We start from the raw sequence: 27256 nt of genomic DNA, 5'->3' as shown, positions 1-27256 counted from the left end.
TCTAAAACTTTTTTAATTGTTAGATTTTCATATTATAGAGTAAGACTGATATGCAGCCGAGAAGAACACATTGTATGCTTATTTGCACAAGAATGTATAACCCCACCCTTCTAATATTTACTCATAATTCAGGGTGGTTAAAAACCATTAAAATAGCCCCTTCGTAATAAAATATTAGAAGCAAACAGTTTAAGACAGAACAGACAAGAATAAAGAGGTAAAAAACAAGCATAAAGGGGTAAAATGACATCTACTAATTAAGGCAAAAGTTTGCTGGAAGAAAAAAGCATTTACCAACCAGTGGAAAGTGGCAAAAGAACCAAATGAGCTTCACAGGATAAGGACTGTGAAAAAGATTTCTCTTGTAGCCAACTGTAGTATAGAAAAATTCATAAACCTACAGTCTGTGGCCCATCAGCTGGAGCGCTCCTTCCTGAGCCCTAAGACCTTTCTGAAATTATGTTGTACCTGAGCAAGAAGAGTTGTCTCTGCAAGGCAAGGCAAGGTAGAGGTGCCTATATTTTTTGAAGAGTTGGTGGTCTCTCCAAAGTTGAGGGGACTTTCATTTCATTTAGTTTTAAAATGAACTAAAATATAATGACTGCCAGGTGATTAGGAGTCTTAGCAGCTGGTACAAAATAACCTCTTAGGTTAGCCACCTCTGGATTAAATTAACATGGCAGCCCTAATGATTTACAGGGCAATCCTAACCATGTCTACTTGGAAGTAAGTCCTATTGAATTCAATGGGGCTTATGGTGTACTCTTGGTATAAGTAAGGAACAGGAAGATGTTTACACTATCAAGATGAAAGGCTAGGAAACCTAACATAACTAAGGTACTAGAATCATGTAAAATATTAAGTAGATATGCTACAGTTATCTCCCACTTGGACTACTATTTTAATTTTAATTATGTTCTTATGTTCTTTGTATATGGTGTTAGTTTTATGACGTTAGCCACTCTGAGCCCGGCTCCGGCCAGGGAGGGCTGGATACAAATAATTTATTTTTATTATATTATTATTATCATTACTGCAACATGCTCTATGCGGGGCTACCTTTGACGGTGACTCGGACATTACAACTAATCCAGAATGCGGCTGCCAGACTGGTGACTGGGAGCAGGCTCTGGGACCATATAACACGGGTCCAGAAAGATCTACATTGGCTCCCAGTACGTTTCTAAGCACAATTCAAAGTGTTTGTGCTGGCTTTTAAAGAAGCCGTAAGTGGTCACAGCCCTGTATACCTGAAGAAGCATCTCTACCCCCATCGTTCAGCCCAGACACTGAGATCCAGCTCCGAGGACCTTCTGGCAGTTACCTCATTGTGAGAAGTGAGGTTAGAGAGAACCAGGCAGAGAATCTGCTCCGTGGTCACGTCCACCCTGTGGAACACCCTCCCGTCAGATGTCAAGGAAATAAACAACGATCTGAGTTTTGGAAGACATCTGAAGGTAGCCTTGTATAGGGATTTTTTAAATGTGTGATGGTTTACTATGGTTTATTAATTTGCTGGGGGTGGGCTTATTAATGGTTCAGATGAGTGGCTTATTTATAAATTTAACAACAACAATAACAAATTTCCAACAAAGCCAGTGGGACGTGTATTGAAAGCCACTATATTTTTCAATGCATATCTGGGATGTCTTCTAACTCTGCTTTCTGCACTGCTTCCCTCACACTAGCTGTGTGCTAAAAACAATAACCATTATAAAATCCACTACACTGAGGTTGCTTTTTTAAAAAATACTCTGTCATTAGTAACCTCTGGTATAATACTTGTTAACTGCCAGGCGGCAGCTACTCATTTTATTACAATGTAATGAGAGAGAACACTGACAATAGATCTTTCCTCTTGTTTCTCAAGACACTGCACAAAACAGCCCACAAACAAGGCAACACTGCCCTGCTGTAACATACTCTGAACACCCACAGTCCCAAACACAGCCAAGTTCTTCATATTGTGACCCCAAGCCTGTTGCCAAGATACTTCAAGGATTTATTTGAAAGAATGCCATCTAGGCCACTTCCTGATTAGAGTCCTGGTAGAAGAGAACCAAGGCATGCTCTCTATGGATCTCATTCTGCCGCTGCTGCAACTCTCCCTCTGTTATTTTATCTTAAAACATTTTCTCAGAGAGATACTGAATAGAAATCAGGGATCAAGTCACAGACTCTGCCTGCATTTGGATTCAGGGCTTCTGCCCATCGTCACATGATTGATTTAATCACGCAGCAAATCAGATCATGAGCACATAAACACCTCAATGAGCAAATCAAGGTCAGAGCAAAAAAAAAAAAAAAAGTAGGTCAACTTAAAAAGTCTGCTGAGGCACCCATCTGGGAGGTGAGACCTCAACACGCAAGCGCTGCCAGCTCCAACACTGCCTACAGGAAAAATTACTGTCACCATAAAACAATGCTTGTTTCTTTCCAACGAAACATCACTCCTCACTTGCTGAATCACAAGTGCACCACACCACGAAGGCATTCTTTTTCAATTACCAACAATGTCTGCACTGCTCTTCTTTTAGCAAAAGAAATATGACGATGAAAGTTGTGCCTGCTTTCATTATGCATCCCCAAATGACAAAAGTATACAATGCAGACTTCCCAACAAACAACTTTGCAGAGTAGCCCTGCAGGATGAAAACAAAGGTACATCTAGACCGGCACTCTTTTTCCCAAAGGGGAGAAGCACATGCCTCCAGGAGCCTACAAGCAGGAATGTCACTTCCCAGAAACTAGCATTCAGCTGCAAAAAGTCTCCAACCATAGATGTTCGATTAAGGCAGGGGTCAGCAAACTTTTTCAGCAGGGGGCCAGTCCACTGTCCCTCAGACCTTGTGGGGGGGCTGGACTATATTGGGGGGGGGGATGAACGAATTCCTATGCCCCACAAATAACCCAGAGATGCATTTTAAATAAAAGGGCACATTCTACTCATGTAAAAACACAGCGATTCCCAGACCATCCGCGGGTCAGATTGAGAAGGCGATTGGGCCGCATCTGGCCCCCGGGCCTTAGTTTGCCTACCCATGCATTAAGGCATCATGACTAATCGCCATTTCATTACAGCCTTATATGCAAACCTGTTTTCAAAAAGACGTTTCTGAAATGAATGCTTAAAGGGTTTTTCAAACAAACAGTAAAAATGAAGGGGGAAAGATTGAGGGAAGTGAGTGCCTGGGCAAGTGCTAGGAAGAGGAAGTGAGAAAAGGAAGAGGTTGGTGGGAAGAGAAGAAACAGAGCAGTAATTCCCAACCTTTAGAATGAGAGCCCCCTTTTAACCTAAACTTTATTGCCACTAATGTAAAATATTCCCGCACACAGGACTATCAGTTGTATATTTCAATGGAATCCGTAATCCCTGTGAGTAAAGCTATTTCAATATACAATTAATCTGATTCTATTTTATTTATATTTCATATCTGTATTTATATTTCCTTTTTTATAAGCCAGCAGGCATTAGCAGCAAATGCTACTTAGAACAACAGACCCAAAAAGTCTGCCTCCCCAAATATTTTAAAACCAGAAAATGGCCAGAACTCACACCCCACACCTAAGAATTAGGCAACCCCAATCCACAGAATTTATCCCAATAAAGCACATGAAATAACGTCAAAACTAATAAACCGTAATGTAATCAGAAATTAGGAAGCAAAAAGTCTGCCAATGGTCCATAATACAAATCCCATTAAAATTAAAAGGGGAGCACAGTGAGACTTGTAAAGGCTTTAATAAAGTTCCCCCACTCCCATTTGAACCTCCAGAGAAAGGGGGACTTCCCCTCCTCTATCCACAAACAGGAGACAAGGCTGTTTTAAAGCCCTTTGCAAAGGTGCTTTTTGAAACATCTTCTCTCCCACTTTTAAACATACTGTAGCTTGTTCAAAGGAGAGAGAGGAGGCTGTTTCAATGAATGTTTTTGCTTTTCTGACACCTTGGACCCCAAGTTGGCACCACAAGTTAGTGTCTGTCAGCATCTATATTAAGTTGAAGACCATTATTATGGATGTTTCACCATATTTTGTCCAGATAGATATGTAGTTGATTCATTCATTATACAACCATATATAACCCTCTCATAGACTTCTCAGTTAATCAATCAAGCTTGGACATGGATTTGTCCATCCATAGTGGGCTGCTAGGTGAGTAGGACCGAGCTGGCTTACAAGTTGGTGAATGTACCCTTATCACTGGAGGCTGGTGCATATGATTTCTTCCCAATGCCTGCCAACATGTAATGGGGTTTGTTTCCTTTTTTAAAGGATGCTAAGACTGCCCCTCCCAGAATGAAGCATGTCTGAGTCCACCAAAACGACATTATAAAATTATGAGATATGGCATGTTAAAATGACTTCTCTCAGTAGGTAGCTATAACTTGGCTCATGGCTCACCAAAATAATAAAGTATTTACCCCCCAAATAATAGGAAATGTTAATGAATGAAAGGCCTGCAATTACATAATATATATACGCATTGCAGTTGAATACACATTTCCATAGTGTACTGAACTTCACTCAAAGCTCTGACATCTTTCCATAGCAGCTGAGCTATCGCCTTGCATTCTGGCCATGTTAAACCTGACCTACCTATAGGTTTGGAAAGATATGAACAAGTCCAAGGGGATGGTTAAGAAACACAGTCAAGGAATTATAAACACAATAAAGGTTCAAAAAGGAGTAAGTGCTCTTTTTTATCCAACTGGCCACAAATCACAACCTCATACATTGTTGCAAGTAGTACAAGCAAATCTTTAAGCAGCTACAGTATCAGACAATTTACAGTTCTAGACATCCTTTCTGATTTTTAGTGCAGCTCTGAGCTTTGTGGCTAGCAACAATCTGTTTTAGTACTTCAAGAGCAATACTAGCACCTGCACTGCCTCTACCTTAGGCTACCAAATCAAAAGCTCGTAAAAGCCAAACAAACCTCCCAAGGCAAGGAGTTCCACATTCTTGATGGCATGACATAAGAGATTCTTGCACACCCCTGCCAATTGTACCTCAGCAGGTGATGGGACACGCAGAAAGACTTCACCAGATGTTCTTAGTAGGCAATGATCTTACTAAACAGCTCATTACATTTTTTATTTGCCTGCATGCCTATACAAAGTTCCATTAGCCATTGGCATTAGCCATCGGCAACTATTTTCTATGTTTGTTTTCAGCCTCGCCTGCCCTCAAAATGGTCCATTTCATCACACAGCGACACAATCATATGAACCACATACTCTTCATGTAATTGTGAAAATTCTTGTGTCAACTGTATCATATTAAAAGACCCAGATTTGATGGAGCAACATAACAAATTTAGAGAACATAAACATCTGTGTTCTGATTTACAATATTTATTAGAGAATTTACTAGAAAATTATTTTTTGCAAACGTCCCAATTCACTATACATTTTTCCTTAACTGTAGTAAAAATCTATCACCCTACATTTCATGTTTGCTTATTCTGTATATTTGTTTCTCATGCTATCCAAAAACTGCAGGATTGATTATAAAAGAAACAAGTGTCTATAAGACACTTAATCACATTGAGTTGTTACACTGAACCATGGTTCAGTGAGACATGAACAAAACTAGCCTCCTTCCAGATTCATTAAAGGGGGGAGGATTTTGAAAGCTTCTACTCCCACTTTCCCTTAACATGCACTGCATCCAAACCAGGGGAAGTGGTTCGAGTTCTACAGTTAAGTGTTCAACCAAACCAACCTCCTGGCCCATGGTTTGACATTAGCTTGTGTAACGCCTTCCCATATCATTTATGCATTTTGGTAAGGATTATTCACAGAGGTACACTGTGAGCAAAAGATGTACCTCAAGCTTTACATATACAGTATTTCAAGCTGCATAACAATCACTTGGACTGCCATGATGCTTTTGGTACATTTTAAAGGGATGCATGCAGTATGATCCAGGCATGTATAATCAGAGGAAATTTTCATTTAGTCTTACTCACTAGCATAGGTGCTAAGAATTGCACTTTGACTTTCCCTGCATATGTAAACAACAAGGTCTCGTTCTAATCTACAGTTATAAATTATGGGACTTGTGAACATCAAATAGAGCTTCCTATTCACCTAGGGGAAGATATTCTGAAATCTTAGTTTTAAACATAAACCATTACTGTGCATCTGGCCAGCCATCCTTCACCAACCTTCTGCCTTCCAGATGTCTAGAACTAGAAGTCCCACCAGCGCCAGCCTCCTTGGCTCTACTGAATAGGTCTGATGGGAGCTGTAGTTCAAAACATCACATGGGGCACCAAGTTGGCAAAGGCAACATTGACACTCACATTTTTTATTTTTTTTACACCACACATAATAACAGAATAGACATACATACATATTTATGTGTTCAGCATTGCACATTACTCGTCAGTTACCAAAACAAACTGTATTTCCTGAAGAATCTGAATTGGTGACCTGCCACAGTCACTTATCCTAAAACATGTGCTTTATGCACAACATTATTTAGAGAAATCACTGGAATAAAGAACATAAATCCTTGAACTAAGCCTGTCCACCATTGTTCAATTAATAGAATGTCCCCCAAGGGATCAAGTATGCAACTTTATAGGACTATCTTTACTATGTCTACTAGGAACGGAAATCACTGATTCCAACAGGGCTTAATTCCAGGCAAGTATGCTTAGGATTACAACCATGCATCAGGTATAATGCATGCTTAAGATTGCAGCCTTAGAATGACATGAGGCCTATGCCAGAAAAGAGACACTCTGGGCAAAAGCAGATAAGAGTTCAACAAATGCTGGATTTACTGCTGGGGTGGGAACCTTTTAGGACCAAAGGCTGCATTCCCTTCTGGGCAATCTTCCAGGGTTGCATGCCAGTGGTGGACAGTGACAAAGGTAAGAGTGGGTGGAGTAATTAATAGACATTTGACCTGTGTAAAATACACTGGTTTCTACACATACCTCTTTATACCCTCTACCCAGGCAAGTAACAGTCTTTATAATGTTCCAAGTACACATTCCAGCCAGGTGCGAACACTCCAGGAGGATGAAAACAATGCTGGAGATGGGGTGTAGCAGAGGGAGAGTCCCAAAGGCTAGACAGAGAGTCTGAGGTTTCCCACCCTGGTGCAGGCACACACAATTACATGGGCAACCACCTATTGTAGTAGCTGTCTTCACCATAAGGAGAATTTTCAATGGTTCCCTGGATTCTAGATCCTATGCAGAAATGTGAGTAAAAGTCTCATAATGTGAACAGTTGCTGTTGGGACACTTCTAAACCTACTGTGGCAAGTCACCACTTGGCAGTGGATATTATTCATGCCATTGTGATGATTAAAAAAACAAAACACCCTTCAACTTCAGGCAATACCAAACACAAATTTTCAAGCTTGCTATCTAGATGACCCTACCTCTAATTACAGTGTGTGTGGGGTTTTTTTAAAAAAAATTAAGCTATCAATTTTATAACCCTTTACCCAAATAGGTAATTATAATGGAAAATACTGCCCTATACCAAATCAGACTGTTGCATCACCTCATCCAATATGATCTGCTCTGATTGGAAACAGATCTCCAAAGGCAGAGGACTTCCCCTTCGCCTCACCTGCTCCCTTATCCTGGCGATCCCAGGAATTGTACTGTGCAAAGCCTGTGCTCTACTGCTGGCCCTTTCCAAACAGAGGAGTTTCAAACATCAGGGGCTGCATACAGTATATGTTAATGTTGCAACTTGGCCTGGGTTTCTATGATTTGCAAAATGAAACCTGCACAGATCCATTGGTACTGCCTAAAAATACAGGCACTGTCTTATGGGATCAAGCCATCTAATCTAAAACTTCTTCTTCAATGAGCCATCAGATGCCCGTAGGGCTCTCCACACGGGGAGACAGAAAAAGAGAAAGAGAGGGAAATGGGGGGGGGGGAGGAGGACTGGAGCTGCCATCCTAGATCCCAACCTCTCCACTAAGCAAATTAACTAAGGCAAAGATGCACTAGACAATTCAGAAATCAGATTGACAGGCTGCAGCAGAGAACGAGGTTAAATGTAGTTTCCAGATTTTCTTTTTGAAACTAAAGTCTACCCCCGCCCTTATGAAGTTATTAACTACCCTTCACTTACTGAAACATGAGTGCTTACATGAACCAATTTAAAATACACTATGCCAAGAACATATGGGAACTGACAGTACTGCTTATGTGGAACAAATGTCACCAAATCAATTATGTGACAAGCAAAATAAAAAATATTACAGATGCGCGTTCTGTACAAAAACAAACAAAAAACTCTAAAAAGTTTAATTCTCCTAGCTGTAGAGAATCCTAAACAGGCTTCCTATGCAGTAAACCCAACTGGATACAAATCCAAGCAACATCTAGATTAGTCCCACTCAAATCAATGGGACTAAACTGATTTAATTCCCAGGAGGAAGCAGGTTGTGGAATGTTGTTTTAAGACAACCCTTCAGATGTTTCGGACTACAACTGCCACCATCCCCAGCCAGCATGACCAATGGTCAGGGACAATGGAAGCTGTAGGCCAACAGGCTGGAAGGCTGCCTTCTGATATCTCAAGTCAGTTTGTAACTCAGGCTGTAACCAGTCCATTACTTGATGCCAAACTGGGTCTTCAGATTGTGAAGTACTTGATAACTTATGGATAACAATTCATCAGGGATTCTAACAGAGATCAACTTGCAATCCTTCACCAGAGGATCAGAAGGATCAGAAACCCATACATATTCAGTGCTGTATCAGTTCCAGGCCATTGTCTCGACCTTATTTTTAATGGGTACAAAAAAGGAAAATAAAAGTTTGCTACAGACAGAGGGCACAATATGATTGTGTTTGCCAAAATGCAGAAGCAGCTATACCCAAGTCAAACTTGGGTTTATTGAGTGGAGAGAATAATAAGGGTGATATGAAATATTGGCTGCCCACTTGTATTATGGAGCTTCACTTGTGCCGATGGGACTGGCCCTTCTTCTCCTTCACCCACCATGCATGCCCCTAAAATTTGCTTCAGGAGTTGTCAAAACCTCTGGAGCACATTGAAGGCATGGGGGAAGAAGAGGAAGGGGAAGGTCTGCTAGTGCAATGTTGGATCTTGCCCTAAGAATACAAGCAGGGCTGCAGGTTTAGTGGGCTTTTGTAAGAATTCATGTTTAAATGGTAAGCAATATAGGCTTACCAGCAAATATTAAAAGGAAAAATAATTGTAGACAGTGATATAGGCAGAGCAAACCCGCTTTCAGAAACATCTCGGATAATGCCTGAAGATTCCAGAAGGCAAAAGCAAACCATTTTAATGCTAATAAGGATTCAGAATTATTATCCAGCAATAACCATGTTTTTCAATAAAAAAGGTCCTGCCTAGTATTACCATTAAGTAGAATAAATAACCGCTATGCTGCTGACATCCAGTTCTATTTCTCTGTTATATCTGAATCAGTAGAGGCTATGCCTATCCACTGCCTGGATGCAGTGGTGGGTTAAGTGAGGGCCAGCTATCAAAGAATGAATCCTGGTAAGGTGGAGACTCTGTGGGTGAACAGTTCCCACATCTGGGAGGTGAGGAGTTTGCCAGCACTGAATGAAGTTGCTCTCTCCTGAAGAAACAGGTACATAGTTTGGGAGTGATCCTAGATTCATCTGTCCCTGGAGGCCCAGGTAACCCCTGTGGCAAGAGGAGCCCATTATTAACTTAGGTTGGTATGCCAACTACGCCCTTTCCTGGAAAGGGAAAGCTAGACCACCATGATAACCTTGCATTGATAACCTTGTGATGGGACTACTGAATTGTGCTCTGTGTGGGGCTTCCCTCAAGACTGGTTTAAAAGCTGCAGCCAGGTTGCTGAGTGGAGCACCTGGACACATAAATATTAAAGCTGCGCTGAGGGATAGAACAGCTACCAGCCATGTTCCAAGATTTTGCTACTAACATATAAAGCTCTAAACAGCTTGGGACCAAGTAACCTGACCAGCTGCCCTATATAGACCTGTAATCACTTATATCACCTAGGGAATTTATACCCTACAGACTACCACAGGGCAGTGACCAGAAAATGGGCATTTTCTGCTGTCGCCCCTGAACTATGTAATGCTTTCCCCCCTGCCATATATTAGTTGCTTCAGATGTTTTGTGAAGGCGTATCTTTTTGCTCAGGCTTTCATTTATACACAAAGTTGGATTGTGCTATTAAATTCCTGTGTTTACCTGATTCTGTTTTATTATATTGGGTTTTTTGTTTTGTTTTTATACTGTTTTCATATACCACTTAGGGAACTTTTAAAATATGATGCAGTCTAGAAATGCTTTTAAATCAACCAATCAATCACATCAATATATTAGAAGTACCCAGGACTGGAACCTAAGATTGGTAACCTAAGCACTGATTAGAAAGCAAGTTCCAATGCTATCAATAATCCTCACCCTTCAAGTAAAACTGCAAAATTACCTGAGGGTATCACTGAAATCAATAGGATTTTCTTTTCAGTATTCACACACAGGATCAGGCTGTTAATGTGTATACTAGAGTGTGAATAAGCTTCAGTGAGTTGTGAATGGAGTTACAAGATCTTTAGACTAGGATATGCCATTCACAGACAATATTGTTTGCTGTAGGAGTAGCCCACTGGCACCATTCCTACTAGAAATTAACCCAACACACTACAGTGTGGCATCACACCAACATCGCAAGCTGTTCCAGCTCCTGCAGCTGACTTGGAAACATCTCTTGGCTGTTGAGTCTCTTAATACCAAACTTCTCAAATAGCAGGAGGCTGAAAAGGTTACCAAGTTCGTGGGTGCCAACTAATACTCATTGCCATCATAGGTGAGAAAAGATGACCTGGAAGTGTCTCCTTTCCCCCCTAAAATGATCTTTCCGGACACAATTAACTCAGAATTACACACTGGCTTATTTATAAGAACAAAGCAGGAAGGAGGGATAATTTATCAACAAGTTTTACCGCTCTTCATGTTAGTTGCTTCATTGTTGGAGGACAGCCAAGAGTCTGACAGTGTTAAAAGAGTTCAAAGCTCATTTTAGGTATTACTCGTTGCCCAAAGCAGCGCAAAGGGGATGACGTTCTCCTTCAGGTTTACAGAAAAGGTCACAAACATTTTTGCTCTGCTTTTAGGGATCCTAGGTATCACGTTATTGAGACTCAATTATTAGATATCAAAGGGTTTTCCTTTTCCATTATAAACTGTTGAAGTATAACAAAGTTCCAAAGAGAAGAATACATATATTGAATATTTTTTATTTCCAAGTGTATACGCTACATTAGAAGTAGTTGGAGAAAATGGAAAATAGGTTAGAAAAATGCAAAAGGGACCATACAGAGATTCTCTCACTGAATAAATGAGGCTGCCTTATACCAAACTTTTACCAATCCAAGTCCATGTGTCTATGCTGACTAGCTGAGAAGTCTTTAAGGTCTCAAGCACAAGTCTTTTCCATCCCTAAAACCAGAGATAAATGCCAGAAATTGTCTCTGTGGTTTTCTACTTACAACACATGTGCTCAGTCCTGTGCTATACATTCTCCCGTTGTTCTGTGTACATTTAGTAAGAGGTGAAAAATTACTAAGTCAACTCCACTGAACATTGACTTAAGTCAGTTCACAAGCAAGGCAAGTCTTTTTGTTTAACCAGGACACCTTCCCTCTCCAAACAAGTAACCCCAAAAGTGTATCTTAACCCTGAAGAATGATTTGGTAGCCAAACGGCATTTGCCATAATTTCTCTGCAAGTTCACGTGCACCAAGCTAATATGTTGCCAACCTGTGGTGGTCGTCCCCCCCCCCCCCCCCTTGGTGAGAATGAGATGAAACACAAGCCAGCATCAACTCACATCTTAAGAGAGCTGTGGGGAGAACTGCTGGAACTCATAACAATGTGTGTGTGGTGGGGATGATGAAAAAATGAGCTGCAGGCATTCTGCACAGAAAAAGAAGGTAAACATCAGTGGCAATATAACCACATTAAATATATACCCACACGAATCAATGGAAGGAAATGGAGGAAATTGCTGGATTTTTCCATTTATCTCAGTAGGAGGGTACTTTCCTATCCTTTTGCAGGAAAAAGGATCAAGTCACTGACCTAGGCTGGAAGATGCTTTAAATGTACCTTGTAAAATTATTATACAGTAGGATAGGCTTACCAGTGAAGTTCTCGTAAGGGGAACAAAGGTTGCATCTTTACAATAGCCAATGACATTGTGGTTGTTAGTGGAGCATGGCAGAAGCAGTATTTCCAATCTACAGACATACCCTGTAAAAAGGTAGAAGGTACGTTTCATACCCTCTAAATATCGTTACATAAATATAAGCTCTTAAATTTAATGTTCAATACCTTCCAGAATGTTTGAGTCAAAAAATGATAATTTTACAGAACTTGTGGCCACCTAAATTATACAGAAGTAGGTCAAACTTTAAAATTTGAGTACAGAATAAATATTGCCCATATTCTCTATTCAAAGAATTTATTAGAATTACCACAGCATATCTTTATAGCCAACGGGCTTAATTTCTATCAAGTTAGTATGCACTACCAAAAATCTAGATAAGTGTATTCTATTGCTTTCTGCTTTCCAACAAAATCAAAAAGGCAAAAAAAATGTAAACTTACTAAATGTGGCTTGTAACACTTTTCTATCACTTACAAGACACAATTGGTTATTTGTTTACCCTGGGAGTTGGTAAAATGCATTGTGAAGTAATATACTGTAAATACTATTCTAAAGCACTGACTGTTTCTTCCTCACTTTCTTGATTTGGCCCCCTACCCACATGAAAACTTTCTAGCTCTTTTAATACCAGAAATATACTTGTGTACATTTGAGAGGTGCCTTGAATAACATTTCCCATGAAGTTATCAAGAGATCTGCTCCTCTCTAGCACCAAAGGGCCTCACATTCATGGCAATGGTTGGGTCTGTTGTAGAGCACATGGAGTTCAGTGAGGAGGAAGCGGGTACTTGGTTCAAATAAATATGACTTTCATGCTTTGGTCCTTACATATCTGGCTCTTCCCACATGGTCTCGAAAGTTGAAAAAATACCATGCAAGGCAGTAACAGGATATACTCCAGTTCTAGAATGCCCCACACTACAGAACTCTAGCCTTCCCAAAGCCATTATTTCAAAAAAGACTGTAGCATTTTCTGTTTGGGTTGTCACCTAGAAACCGTGGTTAAGCATGCAGAAAGCATGAAGAGTTTTATAAATGCAGCATTTTTAACTGTAGTATTTTTACCTTCTCTACTCTGTTTAATTTAAGGGCATCATTTGTGGCTATCAATTTGGAGTTTACTACTGGGTAGGTTCTCAAACCAAATAAAACAATTTATTTTTAGACAATTACAGCTACATCAAGTAACAGTTTATCTGAAGTATTAGAATTATCCTCTTTCATTGACAACCTGGTTCTGAACACACTTTCTTGGAAGTCATTTCCGTTGGTTTCAATGCACTCAGTAATCTCTTAGGTGATCAATTTACAGCAAAATGTATGTGTGACTAATTTGTTGCATGGGAACTATGCTCAAGGTAACATTTCTGTTTGTGATTTTTTTAGTACTCAAAATATTTTTGTTGCTGGGGAAGTGATCCTCCCCTAAGCAAGCACACTCATTGCTACTCTTGAAACATGGTGTTAAAACATGGTGAGCACTCACTGGATAGTGCCTGTGGCATTAAGTGACAAGACCATGGCTCCTGACCCATATCCATGCTATTTTTGGAAATGCAGACCCTTGGTGGCTGTGTGTTCCTTTCTATGCTGCTAAAGCACTAGAGGGCTGATGCAGCACTAGTTTGTTTCTTTTGTTTAAAGCAGTAACTCCTACCCCCTTTTCCCACCATGCATTTTTAAAATATTAACTCAAATTTGATTTTTACAACAGCCCACACATTTTTACTTATAAATTAAAGTCCCACAAAGTTCAATGCAGCAAGTAAGTGCACATAGAACTACAATTACAGTATTATGTGCATGCTTGATGTGGACTTCCCATGGTGCAAAGCCAGAACTAGAGCTGTCATCTTGCCTTGTTTACAAATATAAATATTCTGAACAGCAGCAAGGGAATTCCACCAGCCCACATCTATTACATGAACTCAGGATGTCATATTAATGGCACTGCATTGGGACCAATGCAAGTACAACACTAAAGTGAACTTTATAAAATGCTTAGAAATCTCTTAATCCCAGGTGAGGCTACCATTCTAACCATACTTATTCAGATGTAATTACCACTGAAGAACTTCCTTGGACCTCAGTGTGGCTCAATTTAAGTATGGTTAGAATTGCAGCCTCAACAAGTTTCAATGTATCAAGCAGAACTACATATACCCTGTGGGCTTACACATGCATCATACTATATCCAGAACACATAAGCATTTAATCTTGTAAGAAATTGATTCTTAGTCCATACATTGCCTCTCTGGTTCTCTTTCATCTAAGGACAAATGGACCGATAATATGCCTCATCTAGGGGTGGACTTTGGTCTTTTAAATTTCAGCAGTGCCCTGTGCATGGTCAAAATTCGGTACCACTCCTTCTCACCTTCCAGTCTGCTTAATTCACCATTTCCTAGTAGTGACATCCTATGGCACCCCCTAGGCTTGGTACCCAATGTGGCAGAACCAGTTGTATTGCCCTAAATTCGCCTCTGCCTCATCTGAACAACTTGTAAGCACCTTCCATATCTCTTCTGATTGCTCTAATTGCTGGAATAAACAATCAGCACAACACAAATGTTGATTTTGATCAAAGTCTGGAATCAAGGAGCTCACTTTGCTCAGGAAAACAGGGAAACTAAATTAACATAGCCACTGAAGGTTACGCAAATGGCCAATATATCCACTACTGACTCAATTTAATAGGCACAGAATCCCCCAGCAGAGATAATGTGAACAATGCAACATACTCCTATTGCATGGTGACGCATACACTGGATGGTTTTCAGTCAACAGGTTATCATACATGAATATATAGGCTGCAATCCTAAATACACTTTGAGTAAGCTCCAATGGACACAGTAGGATTTACAAATAACATGTAGAACAGGGGTAGAGAACTTCTGGACTACAACTTGATCAGCCTCAGCCAGCATGGCTGTTGGTCAAGGATGATGGTAGTTACAGTCAAGCAACATCTGGAAGGCCACCAGTTATCGCCCCCGATGAAGAGTGGATTATGCTCTTAAACATCACTCTTATCTAGGAAGCTGTCTTATACTGAATCAGATCATTGGTCAATCCAGCTCAGTATCCTCTATACTGACTGGGAGTGGGTTTCCAAGGTTTCAGACTGGTGACATTCCCAGCCCTACTTGGAGATTCTGCATGCCAAGCAAATGCCCTACAAGTGAGCTTTGGAAACTTCATTAATAACTACGAAGTTAACTCACCAAGCACTTACAAAACTATTTGCCTTTTTCCCATTCAAGGGGAAACTTTTTCTTGACAAAATTACAATACATCAGAGATTTTGCTATTTTACACCAGGGTCTATTCAAACTTTACTTAAGAGTGAGTTTGAGTAAATCCTCCTATGTTCAGGGGCCACCTGACAAATATATCACCATGCATTAAGATGGGCAGCAACATTGTAGCAAGAGAGTGATTTTGGTATTGGTTAAAATGATACAAAAGACAAGGTTTTTAAGAGTGTAATATGCTTGATGGATACAAACTCAATAAGAGCAAGAAAGAAGACACAAATGCTATCTTTATTGAACAATCATAGTATCTAGTTCAGATTTATGAGCAGGACAAATCATTTTACCGAACACATAATTATTTGCCTTGGTCATAAATCTGAACCAAAAAACAGTGTATTAAGAAATACATATGACATCTCCACTAAAAGAACCAGAACCCAGGAAAAAAGATCGTGATCTTATGTATAATTAGCAGGGAGTAAGTCCCACTGCAAGTCAGCTTTATTCTCCCAGAAACACAAGGCCCATTCATCTTTTGTCTCCCAAGTTTTGCCTCTTACTAAGTTTGCATGAGTTATATTTTAAAATTAAGGTCAGTTACTGAGGCCTTACTAGTTACTCAGTTGACCACAACTTTGTTTCTAAAATAATAATAAGAGGATGGGCTGTGGATTTACAATGCCAGTTCCATTCCCACCCTGTCCATTGAATTTTTGTTTGAAAAAACCTCTGTCCAGAATACCACCCAAGTAATACTGCATGTATATAGGTTTTATGTTGTTTTGTTAATAGGACAGCCCTAGGTAAACATACTCCGCTCCCTGTTCTCTGGTCCAGAGGAAGACAATCTAATCCCGTTTCTTTATCGCTCCTTAGCAAATATCCCAGAAATAAGCCCAAGAAACACAGGGAAAGGGGATAATTTCCCCGCGTGTGCATGCGAGCCCCCTTCTCCCTCTCCAGTGCACCGACCCGGAGGCCCCGAGGAGGAAAACTACCTCAAATTCTCATCCAGAGGAGTAGCTGCGTTTAATCTGTTGGGCAACCCCCCCCCCCGGAAAAGTCTCGGGCAAAAGCGCCCTGGTATGCGTGAGACAGATTTCACACATGCACCCAGACCCGCGCTTTCCGCGCACTCCCACCCATGGGCAACACGCAGAGGGCAGCAGCGCAGCCCGAAGGACAGCCACCTCTCCCCACACCTGTCAGGAGTCGAGAGGGGCTCCGCATTTCGCCGGCAGGGATCCCCCGCTTCCCCGCACTGAAGTCACCGAGCAGGAATCTCCTCCACCAGCTCTCCCGCTCCCCTCCCTCGCCACCTCCATCTCTGCCCTCCTCCCCAGCCTGACTGCGGAAGGGAAGCGCTCCCCCGGTCCCGTTCCTCACCGTTTCAGAAGGGCGGCGGCGGCGAGCGGGGGGGGGGGAGTGCGTGGGGGTGACAGTGCGCTGCCCCCACAACGGCGCGCGGGATGGCAACACAAGCGACGCCCGGCGCGAGCAGCCCCCTATACCTGACCTACTTTCCGCCTGGCTTGCCACTGAACGTCGCACCACTAACCTACTTTCCAACCAATGGCTTCTCCCCCCGCACCAAGCCCCGGCCCGCCTCCCGACCAATCGCGGGACAAAGCTACGCGGGCACGACGCCCAATGGGCAGCCGAGAGAGGCTTCGCGGTCCCGCCCTCCGCCCCGGCCGTCCAACCGGCGGCGTCGGCAGAAGAGAGAAACGCGACGGAACGGGGGATCAACGCTCTCGTTCCTCCCGCCTGTTTAAAGGGCTGTAACTTGTGAGGCGGCGGGGAAGCGAGGGGGGAGGGAGAGCGAAGGAGAAGAGGAGGAGGAGCAAGGCTCCCCCTCCGCGCGCGCTCTTTCCTGCCGGCCTGTTGTTGCTCCTCTTAACGGTTGCGTAAGTGACTGTTTGGGACGGGTGGGACCCGGATGTCTCCCTGCTGTAGCGCCGAGCGCGGGCTCTAGCCTTCCCTGCGCGCGCGCGCGAGCGTCGCTATCGTCAGAGCGCTGTCGTCAGAGCTGGGCGGAGACAGCGGAGTCTGTTTTTCTTCTGAGGGATTTCGCTGCCTCTGCGCGTTTTCGCTCCTCGCGGGGAGGCCCCCCTCCCCCGGGAATGGCGCGCGGCTTCCCGCTCTCGCGCCTGTGCCAAACGGCGGCCAAGGTTGCCCGCCACTTAGTGCCCGTCAGTTCACCCGAGCAGCCCCCGCTCATCTCGGGCTTCTGGTGCTGAAGCGTTATTGGCTTCCCGCTCCGCCTGAGGGATCGCCGGCACAAGTTAATGTCATGAACACGGAATACCCCCGTGGAAAAAAATTATTTGCTGATCGCAAAAAAAAAAGCCTCCTTTGCGCTGCCTGGTGCAACTCCGCATCCAGGACCCTTTGCCTCTCCCGACGTGCGCTGGGAAAACGTCCCCATCCATCGCCCTCTGTTTCCATCTCGACAAATTCCAGAGGACGGCTTATTGCGGCAAACGCCCACACGGACTTCTTTGCGGTGCCATAAGAGACCGAACAGATGCATTGCGACTTCTGCCACAATGCATGCTCCTTAATTTAGTCATTTGTTTACATTCTTTGCATGGTTCCTTTTCTTTTTTCTTTCTTTCGCCAAAGCGACTTACAGTTGTGAAACACTAAAACCGACGAATGGTGCAAATGGTCCCCCTTTAGGAGCTGGTGGCACAAGCTCTCTGGCCTGGGCTTCCTCCCCCATTCTGCCTTCTCTCAGGGCAGATGGATGTTGGTGGGAAAGGGACTCAGCCATCAGTTCTCTTGGCCCTTGATTGTATTTTTTGATTATTTTTATAACTATTTTTATCTTCCTGTTAGCCAGAAGCAGCTTGCATGTCAGTGATATAAAAGACAGTCGCTGCCATCAAGCTTACAAACTAAAGGTTCACTATTAGTAGGATTACATTTACAGCTGCTATACTGCTAACAAAAGCGGAGTTAAGGGATCATATATCTGATGAAATATCTCCACTGGTTCTCAGTTACTTTCTAAACTCAATTCCAAGTGTTTTTGCTTATTTTTAAAACCCCGCACAGATGCCTACTGGATACTTTAAATACCTTCGTTCACTAAAATCTTTAGCTGAGGCCTTTCTCCAGGTGTCCCACTATCTTAGTTTAATGTGTGACACCTTGAAATAGAGCCTTTCCAGTAGTGGCTTCCAGTGTTTGAATCGTACTCCCCAGAGGAGTTCATCTGTTGCCTCCATTGCTGCTATTTCAGTGTCAGGAAAATACCCCCCCCCCCCCGCCGCCGCCTTTTCCCAAGCCTTTTACTTTTTTCTACCATTTAAGCAGAGTGTAGTATCCTGCTGTTCTTCAGTTTCTATCTGTCCTGCCATTTTTGTCCCCCACAATTCCACTGCAGCGTATCTCAGACTACATCACAACAGTATGCTGCAAGATTCCCACAAAAATCATTGTGTGCTGCTACAATAGTAACTTCTCTCATCCCTACTGTGACCACCCCCTCATACTGCCACAGCTTCAACTCTGTAGTTGCCATGGCAACATCAACCTCCGCAAAGTGCCATAGAAGCACTGCTGTAATGCCATAGCAATGACATCATGCTGCCAGGGATGCTGCCCATCCTCGCCATCTTCACATGCCATAACATTAAACTGCCACTGAAGTATTTCAGAGTTTCACAAGGCACATAGGAACATCAGCATAACAAACACATTACTGCCCTTTGCACTTAAATTATCTGTGCATATTTTATACCAGTAGCTGCACCTCTATTTTGCTCCACTTGCCCCCCTTTACCAAGCCTGTGGGGGGAAGCAGGGTACACTTGCCCTGGGCCTCAGAGGGCTAAGCTGACCATAGGGCACCAGAGCCCTGCTGAACTTAGGCTGTCATGGCAAGAACAAGACTCCTTCCCCGGGCTTCAGACAAGCTCTGCAGGGGTCATTAATCTAGAGATTCCCCTTCCCACTCTGCACAACTACTAAGTTTTCAGCTTCCCAACCCCATTTATGAAGCCGCTTCTCTCTCTGCAGTCCCATTTTGCACTAATTTTCACTTTTGCCCCATGCCCATGCCCCCTTGTTTCCCTCCATTTGTGCAATCTGCTCCCCAAACCACCCCCATGTGTTTCCAGTGTTTTCCAAATTCCCCTGCCTCCATGGACCACCTGAAAAAGGCCTAGGGTCTTGGAGGACCAATGTAACGATTTTTCTACCTGTTGTAGTAATTGTAGCAGACTGCACTGGAGGCTGTATGCTTTTTAATTATGTTTTTATTTCTTCTATTTCTGACAATTCAAAGTGTAATACAATAAAATACAATATAAAAAAACAAAAAAGCAACAAAAATTCAAATTAAAACCATTTTATGTGATGGATGTGCTATCTCCCATGTTCAACAACAAATCTACAGACATGCTGTGAACCATCTGAATGGAGCTAACGGACCACAACTTGGGAAATATTGGTGTAGAGAACAGAAGCAACTAGCAATATGGATTCAGCGGAACTTAAGCACTTATAATGAAAGCGCTAACTATTAACACTCCTATTGAGAGTTGAGATGAATGGGATTTGAAATGGTTTAAATGCCTGGATTGTGCCCTTGGTGTTCTAAACTGTACCCATGAAAACCTATATCATTCCACCCAAGGGTGTATGCCTGATAATTGGTAAATACACAACATGGGAGCACCCTATATTTATTGTGTTTTTATAAAGGAGGACAGGAAGTACTTAGGGAAACATTCCAGGAACATTATTCATCTGTATTTGTGAATCAGACAGTAGTCAAGAAGGGAGTTCCCTAAGAGTGCTGAACAATCCTTTTGAACTTGATCTTAACTGCACAAGCAGCACAGTCATTCATCCTGGAAAACCAGGAAAGCCGGATAATGTATTGTGGGCATGCTCAAGAAATAAACTACAGCCTTTTCAAAAGTTCTTTTACTTTAAAACCTATTTTGCATAACACTAGTTACAACATTGTGGCTGACTCTCCCCATCTATCCATAATTCAGATGGTAGCCATTGTGGGCCCAACACAGGCCCAGCAGTAAACAATCAATGCAACTTAATCTTATCAGCCAATCTGCTGATTGGCATTTCAAGCTCCTGGTGATGTCTCCTTTAAACTGTAGTTTCCTTTTAGCATAGCAGCGGCAGAATCAAAGTGAATAACTTGCTTATGATGAATGCTGGCTGTCTTTTCAACCTGGAGCCCACCAGCCATTTTGGACTACAACTCCAATCAGTCATGTGGATGGGGGAGGGACTGATAGGAATTGTAGCCCAAAATGGATGAAGGACAGAGATGTGAAAAACTGCTCTAAAGGGAAGAGAGAACATGAAGTTGGCAGTTTTGTGAGTCAAGTGCTGTAGTAAAATTCATCTAAGTGTTCCCTGTTGCATATTTCCCCCCAGAGTGGCATAAATCCAAAACTTTGCTTTTAACTTGTGTGAACTCACCCTTATAATTAAGGAACTTGACCTCTCGATTGAAATGTCGTTAAAGCCCTCAGTCACCAGTGACAACACCATAAGAAGAGGATCAGGCCAGGGGTCCATCAAGTCCAGCCCCCTGTATTCACAGTGGCCAACCAGATGCCTGCGGAAATCCTGCAAGCAGGAGCTCAGCACAAGAGCCCTCTTCCCTCTTGTGGTTTCCAGCAATTTGTATTCAGAAGCATTTCCAATTGAGATGACCGGTACTGTACCCTGTATTTCAAATGCAGTTGCACCATAGATAATGCATAATGGCATTACAATGTCGATAGTTTTATTTTAAATTCCTTTCCTAGTGATCCCTAGCATGGGATTTGTCTTCTTCACAGCTGCAAGCACACTGAATTGATGTCTTCATTGAGCTATCTACTACAACCCCAAATAATCATTATGCTCAATAAATTTGTTTTTAAACGAGGCTGTATAACTCCTGATAAGATTCTCAGATACTTCTATAAGGCATTAGTTCTCCATTAATTGTAATCAATGTCCCCAAGCACAAGATTATATTTATACCACTGTCCTTTTTGTTTCACTGTGTGTTCATGCACTCTTCTTCCTGCCTTCCCAGACACAAGGACCAGGGTGGCCGCCTGCATTATGTTCTTCTGTTCTTACACCAAAGTACCTTCCAGTTTCACTCCAGCAATGACTGTTGCCTAATTTCATATTCAGTTCTCCTGGGCCGTGCTCCACCCAGGCTCCTGCCCATATCTTCCTGTCCACATTGTCTACCTTACGGTCTGACTTCATGGTTTTGATCCCTTGGCTCCACTGGCTCTTCTTGCTTCACCACTCTGCCTTTCTTGCTTGACTCATCTTGATTATCTTCTTAGATTCTTCCTCCTAAAACACAATCCTGATAAATGCTTCTGACATCTTTCCTCTCAATGACCATTGACTTACTGTGAACTTTGGGAATCCCATAAATTGCACAGTGCTCTTTAATGCACAGAATACCTGTTGCACATACACAACTTCTAAACATACTCCTACTCCTACATACTGCTGTTCTAATGGAACAACCTTCTGTACTAACTTTCAAATGTTTAGTTAAAGCATTTTTATGCCACCCACCTTGTGCAGACAAGGAAGAAAGACTACTCTTCATGCCCAGCTCAGCTGGATCCCTAGGAAACAGGGTGTCTGAAGGGATCCAGTTATGGCAGTGGTTCCCCACCAGGGGCCTGGGGACCCCTGGGGGTCCATGGAATGCACCTGAGGGGACTCACTTATCTTTCTAATTGCACAGTGAAAGCCTTCCATAGATCATCCAGCCTCTGCTCACAAACAGCACCTGCTTGCTGGCAGGGGGAAAACTTGGGAAAGAGCTGCTGGATGGCAAGTGAGCTGGGATTAGGCACAAACCTCTGACACAGTTTCTTAGGGTTCTTGCGATTGGATGGGGCGAGTGGGGGGGGGGAGAGAGAGTGCAAACAGCTCACATGCTTATCATTTTTTTTTTTAAGTGTAAGGGATTCCTTTCCCTTGCTCTCTACTTTTTGAAAAGAACCAATTGCTTTCAACAGCTATCAAGTTTAGAGGACTCTCTCACTGTTTGTAGGTAGGGCTTTCAGTGAATCTTTCCTGATGAGTTTGGGATTCATGTCTCATCTTGGAAGTCCAACAGGGGAAATAGCTAAGCTAATTGCCGCTATGATTAGCACAACAGCTCACCCTCTGATGATTTAGTTTAGTGCTAGGGCTGGGCGAGATTTTCTTTTCAGCATTGTGGTATATCAGCAGCTAAACACCAGTATATGCTGATATATCATGATGTATGGAATTTATCTTGGCTGCTTTGTCCCATCTTTGGACAGTTCTAGCCCTGCACAGTGAGTGAGTCTTGATGCCTCTCAGGTTCATGTGCAAACTGAGGAGCATTGGGTCTTTGCTGAACTGCTCAGCCGGAGGATGAAAGAGGCCTTCCACCCCACCTCACCCCATCCCACCTGAACGAGCCAGTGGCAGGCTGGGGCTCCATTAACTCCTTGACTGAGGGGAGCAGCAACCATAAACCCCTCAGTGAAGCAGTTTCATGTGAGCCGGTGGCAGGGCAGATCTCCATAAGACTGCTTGGCTTAGGCAAGGACAGCTACACGTTCCTCACCCAAGCAGTTTAAAGAAGCAGAGGGAGGGAGGAATAAACTGTATTGAGCCTCACCAATGCAGCTTGTTTCTCCCTCTGCCAGTATGAGGGCAGAGTGGGATGGCTTCACTCAGTGGTATATTGGTGAAACCGCTGCCACTCCTGAGTCCCTCTGCTACCAGCGCCAGCTGGAGGGAGTAAAAAACAGTGGTGGCTTCACTCGCCATCACAGTCTGCCCCTCTTACCAGTCATGCGCGATGCATCAATACATCATCCAGGCCTATTTTGTGCAAAGGTAGTCTGCATCGATGTTGTTTTGTTGTTTTCTGTGGGAAGCAAAGTGGCTACATTAGGGGGTGGGAGGAAAAAGATGTACAGCAGAATCCTAATAAATTAAAAAGTTGGTTGTTCCTATTGGGTAATCAGCAAGAATAAAAACCTCACTCCAAGTAAGTACTGTATTTAACTAATTAATCTCTTTGAACCAGGGATGAAACTTGGGCACAGGAGGGCTAGCTAGCTAGCTAACTAACTAACTAACTAACTAACTAATTAAAATAAAATAAAATAAAATAAAATAAAATATTACTACTACTATTACCAACATTACAAAATTCCAGCTGTTTTCTACTCCATCTTCACCAATACTTCATCAAGCCCTGACCAAGCCTTCACCTATGTCTTGAAGGTGCAAGTTCCCTCAGTTAGCAGAATCATATGCTGCAAAGTTTTTGCTAAGGTGTACCACCTCATATTACAAGTAAGGAATAGCATGTTTGAATACTCTCACATATAAAAAGAAGAAGAAGAATTTGGATTTGATATCCTGCCTTTCACTCCCTTTAAGGAGTCTCAAAGCGGCTAACATTCTCCTTTCTCTTCCTCCCCCACAACAAACACTCTGTGAGGTGAGTGGGGCTGAGAGACTTCAAAGAAGTGTGACTGGCCCAAGGTCACCCAGCAGCTGCAGGTGGAGGAGCGGAGACCCGAACCCGGTTCCCCAGATTACGAGACTACAGCTCTTAACCACTACACCACACTGGCCTTCTGCGTATAGAACACTTGCAAGTTAGGGAAACAATTGCTTTTTTAAAAATTCAGTTGTAGTGGAACAATGGAGAGAAGTTCTCCCTACTGTCTGGGGATAGGCAATTTGTGGTAATATCCCAAATTTTATGGTCTGCTTTTTAGTATACCTTTGATTATTTGGATTCACCCCACATTTTCTTCAAAAAAATTGCTTTGCACAGGTAACTACCATAGAGTTATCAAAATTTTCAAAAGTAGGGGGTCCGTAGCTTGGCTTTCGAAAAATAGGGGTTCCTCAATAATTAGCTAATTGAGAACCACTGAATTATGGTATATAGCAATAGCACATGTCCGATTGCAAGCAATTATACAGACCCCAATATGTTAAGTGGTAATTTCAGTGGGCAGAATACAGAGCTTGATGCTGGAGGAATGACACAAGCATCCCTCCATAGGCAGAGACTAGGAGAGCAGTTTTGGGCTAAGCCGAGGAATACTTCTGCCCCATCCACACAGTCACTAAGCATGGTGGGTCAGGGGTTTGCTTTGCAGCCTTATTTAAAAAGGAAAATTATGCCCCACTTTTCTTTCTAGAATAAACTCAATAGCATTTCAAAATCACAAAGGGAAAAAACAAACCAGGACACAATGAAACCAGTTCAAATTACTAAAACCAATGCTTTAAAATCAAGAAGAGGTCAAAAGCATTCAGCATTATAGCAGGGAGACGGGATTGTAACCTATACTAAAAGCTCGGTGAAATAAAAAAGTATCAGCCCCTTGCCTGAAGCCTTTAAAAGAGAGAGGGGTCCCAAAAACCTCTCCCTTACATGGCAATTGTTCCAAGCAGGCACTTCTTAAAAGGGTGAAATCCAATCAGATATCTCGTTTCCTTACACCTTCACGTTCACTAATAATTTTATTGTTTTCCCTCTTTGCATCCTTATTTTTATAGCTGCTGGGCTACTGTTAAGTTGTGCCATCTGCCAGCAGCAGATGGCATCCTAGCAAATAGAAACAATGAGAAGGAGCTCTTTACACATCAGCAAATTTGCTTTGGGGGGCAATTGATTTATCTCCGTCTCTTCCTTTTGAAAGCTAGTCTCCAGACTTCGGCTGTGTCTTGGACAGTTCCACTTAGCTTGCTAGATCAGACCCAAGCAAACCTTAGTCTTCCCCCTCCCCCAAAAATTCTGTAAGCATTGCAGAGACAGGGCTGTCTTAAGCATATCCAGCGCTGTGGTGCAAAGATCCTTCCGGCGCACCCGCCCCCCCCCCCGTTTCCCAGAGTTGTCAACCTTTTTTAAGGGGGGGGGGACCCCAAAGTTGTTGATCTTTTTTTGGGAGCTGACACCACGCTTATACGTCATCTCTAACAAGCCCTTTGACCAAAATGAAATGAAATGAAAAGGCAGAAGAAAATCTAATGAAGTCCTCAGTTCCAAAGCAATACTCATTCAAGACTCAGCAGTTCTTCTAATTCCTCTTCATGATTCAAATAACCACATATCAAAAAGTTAAAGCAATCACCAGTTTGTTGTTCTTTAAATAAATTAATAAAGACACAGACAATGCAGTTCCCGGCCAATTTGTGTTTAAGTACAAAGCTGACGTTTTCAAATATTGTGGGCGGTGGAGTGGCGGGTGGGTGTGAAGCAGTGACATCCAAAACCTAAAAAGGACCCGAAACTTGGGTCACAAAGGCTGCAGCCCTAACTGCACTTACCTGAGAGTAAGCCCTGCTGAATCTAATAGGACCTTACTTCTGAGTAGACAGTAGGACTGCAGCAAGAAACACAGTTGGGAATTAGGGCTTACTGTTTTAAGTCTCAACCAGAGGAAAATGTAATATTGGAGATTAGGGAGAAAGGAATATGAATAGATTGGGGGGGGGGGGGGGGCTGACGAGAGACCAAAAACCACAGGTAGCAAGACAAGGCACACTTTCTGGGGAGCAAGTCTCATAGTTGGGTTGTGCGTGTGTGTTTTTCAGAAAAACGTAGAATTGGAAGGGACCCTGCGGGTCATCTAGCCCAACCCCCTGCAATGCTTTTTAGCTTGCATTGATCTCAAAAACCTTCAGTGCCTTTTTTTTTAGTTGGATAGGCAATTAACAGGCTTGTTTCACAAATAAGGGAGAAGGAGTGTTGTTGGCTTGGTTTGGTTTGCCTTTGTTCTAATTTTTAGCATGTGCTCAGTACCGTAGTTTCAGGCTGTGAGCCGTCCTGATATCTATGAGTGGAGGGCAGTAGTAGTAGTAGTAGTAGTAGTAGTAATACTAATAATGGTGATGATATTTTTCGCAGGGCTTGGAGTGGGTGATGGCCAGCTGCTGGAATGAATGGGGTTGGTGATAAATGATATGGCTTGCTTTACAACCCTTAGGGACCTTGTTGGTGGGGTTAGAGTTAGGGCGGAGAAGGAGCCCACCCTCGAAGAAGAAGAAGAAGAAGAAGAAGACGAAGAAAAGCGAAGGGAAGAGGCTTCCCTTCCCTGGGATAGAGTTGCCCATAACATTAAGCACAGGGCATGATTCCAGGGAGAGAGAGAAACCAGGGCAGAAGCTACTGCTCCTCATGGCTCGGGCTAGATGTAGCTGAATAGGACGGGCAAGGGGACCCTGCAAGCAGGGCTGCTAAACCCAGCGCAGAGACCAATGGGAAAAACGCCTCTGTGCAGAGAGCTAACTTTGCCGAAATGTAAACGCTGAACAGAACTAATACAGAACTAATGTCTTCCGAGATTTTCAGGATCTCAGCTATGGAGCTGCTCAACTTTAGCAGAATTTCTTCCTTCGCACTGAATTACCTTCCATGCCAGCGCAGGGCCGGTCTTGCCGTGCAACTGGGTGGAGTGACCTACTTCAGAAGACACCTTGAGGGGGTTTAGAGATGAAGGTGCAAGAAGTCAAATGAGGTTATGCAGTGATGCTTCAGTGCTCAGGGAGAAAGCAGGATAATGAAACTGTTGGAAAATAGGAAAAGCTAGCTGGAAGAAGAGAGGGAGATAGTTATACCCTTCTTTCCTAATGCTCTGGCAAAAGCATGGGAGGAGCAGGATTTAGCCTTGGCATCAGGATAAAACCAAAAAAAGGAGGTAGAAATAGCTTTCACTATCCATAGCATGGCTTTACCTTGCACAGACCACTGGATGTGGAAGTGCAAAAAGAAAGAAAGAAAGAAAGAAAGAAAGAAAG

The 27256-nt window shown here is 42.8% G+C and overlaps 1 protein-coding gene and 1 long non-coding RNA gene across 2 annotated transcripts in view; one reads left to right on the top strand and one right to left on the bottom strand.

Moving 5' to 3' along the window:
* The window catches only part of BMAL1 (basic helix-loop-helix ARNT like 1), a 44632-nt gene extending 27637 nt beyond the window's left edge, over nucleotides 1-16995 (bottom strand). Inside the window, exon 1 of the mRNA XM_083419630.1 lies at nucleotides 16832-16995. The gene's annotated coding sequence lies outside the window, so the exon portion shown is untranslated. The remainder of the gene's footprint in view (nucleotides 1-16831) is intronic.
* A 127-nt stretch (nucleotides 16996-17122) lies between these two features.
* Nucleotides 17123-26490, top strand: LOC310670103. Its single transcript, XR_014507526.1, has 2 exons — nucleotides 17123-22100; nucleotides 24861-26490. It is a non-coding gene; the product is annotated as an uncharacterized lncRNA (long non-coding RNA).
* Nucleotides 26491-27256: the final 766 nt, after the last annotated feature.

This window comes from Podarcis tiliguerta (assembly GCF_965153285.1).
Source record: "Podarcis tiliguerta genome assembly, chromosome: 1".
Taxonomy (NCBI): Eukaryota; Metazoa; Chordata; class Lepidosauria; order Squamata; family Lacertidae; genus Podarcis; species Podarcis tiliguerta.
The sequence above is the reverse complement of the archived record's forward strand: the minus strand, read 5'-3'. Positions and strand labels throughout refer to the sequence as shown.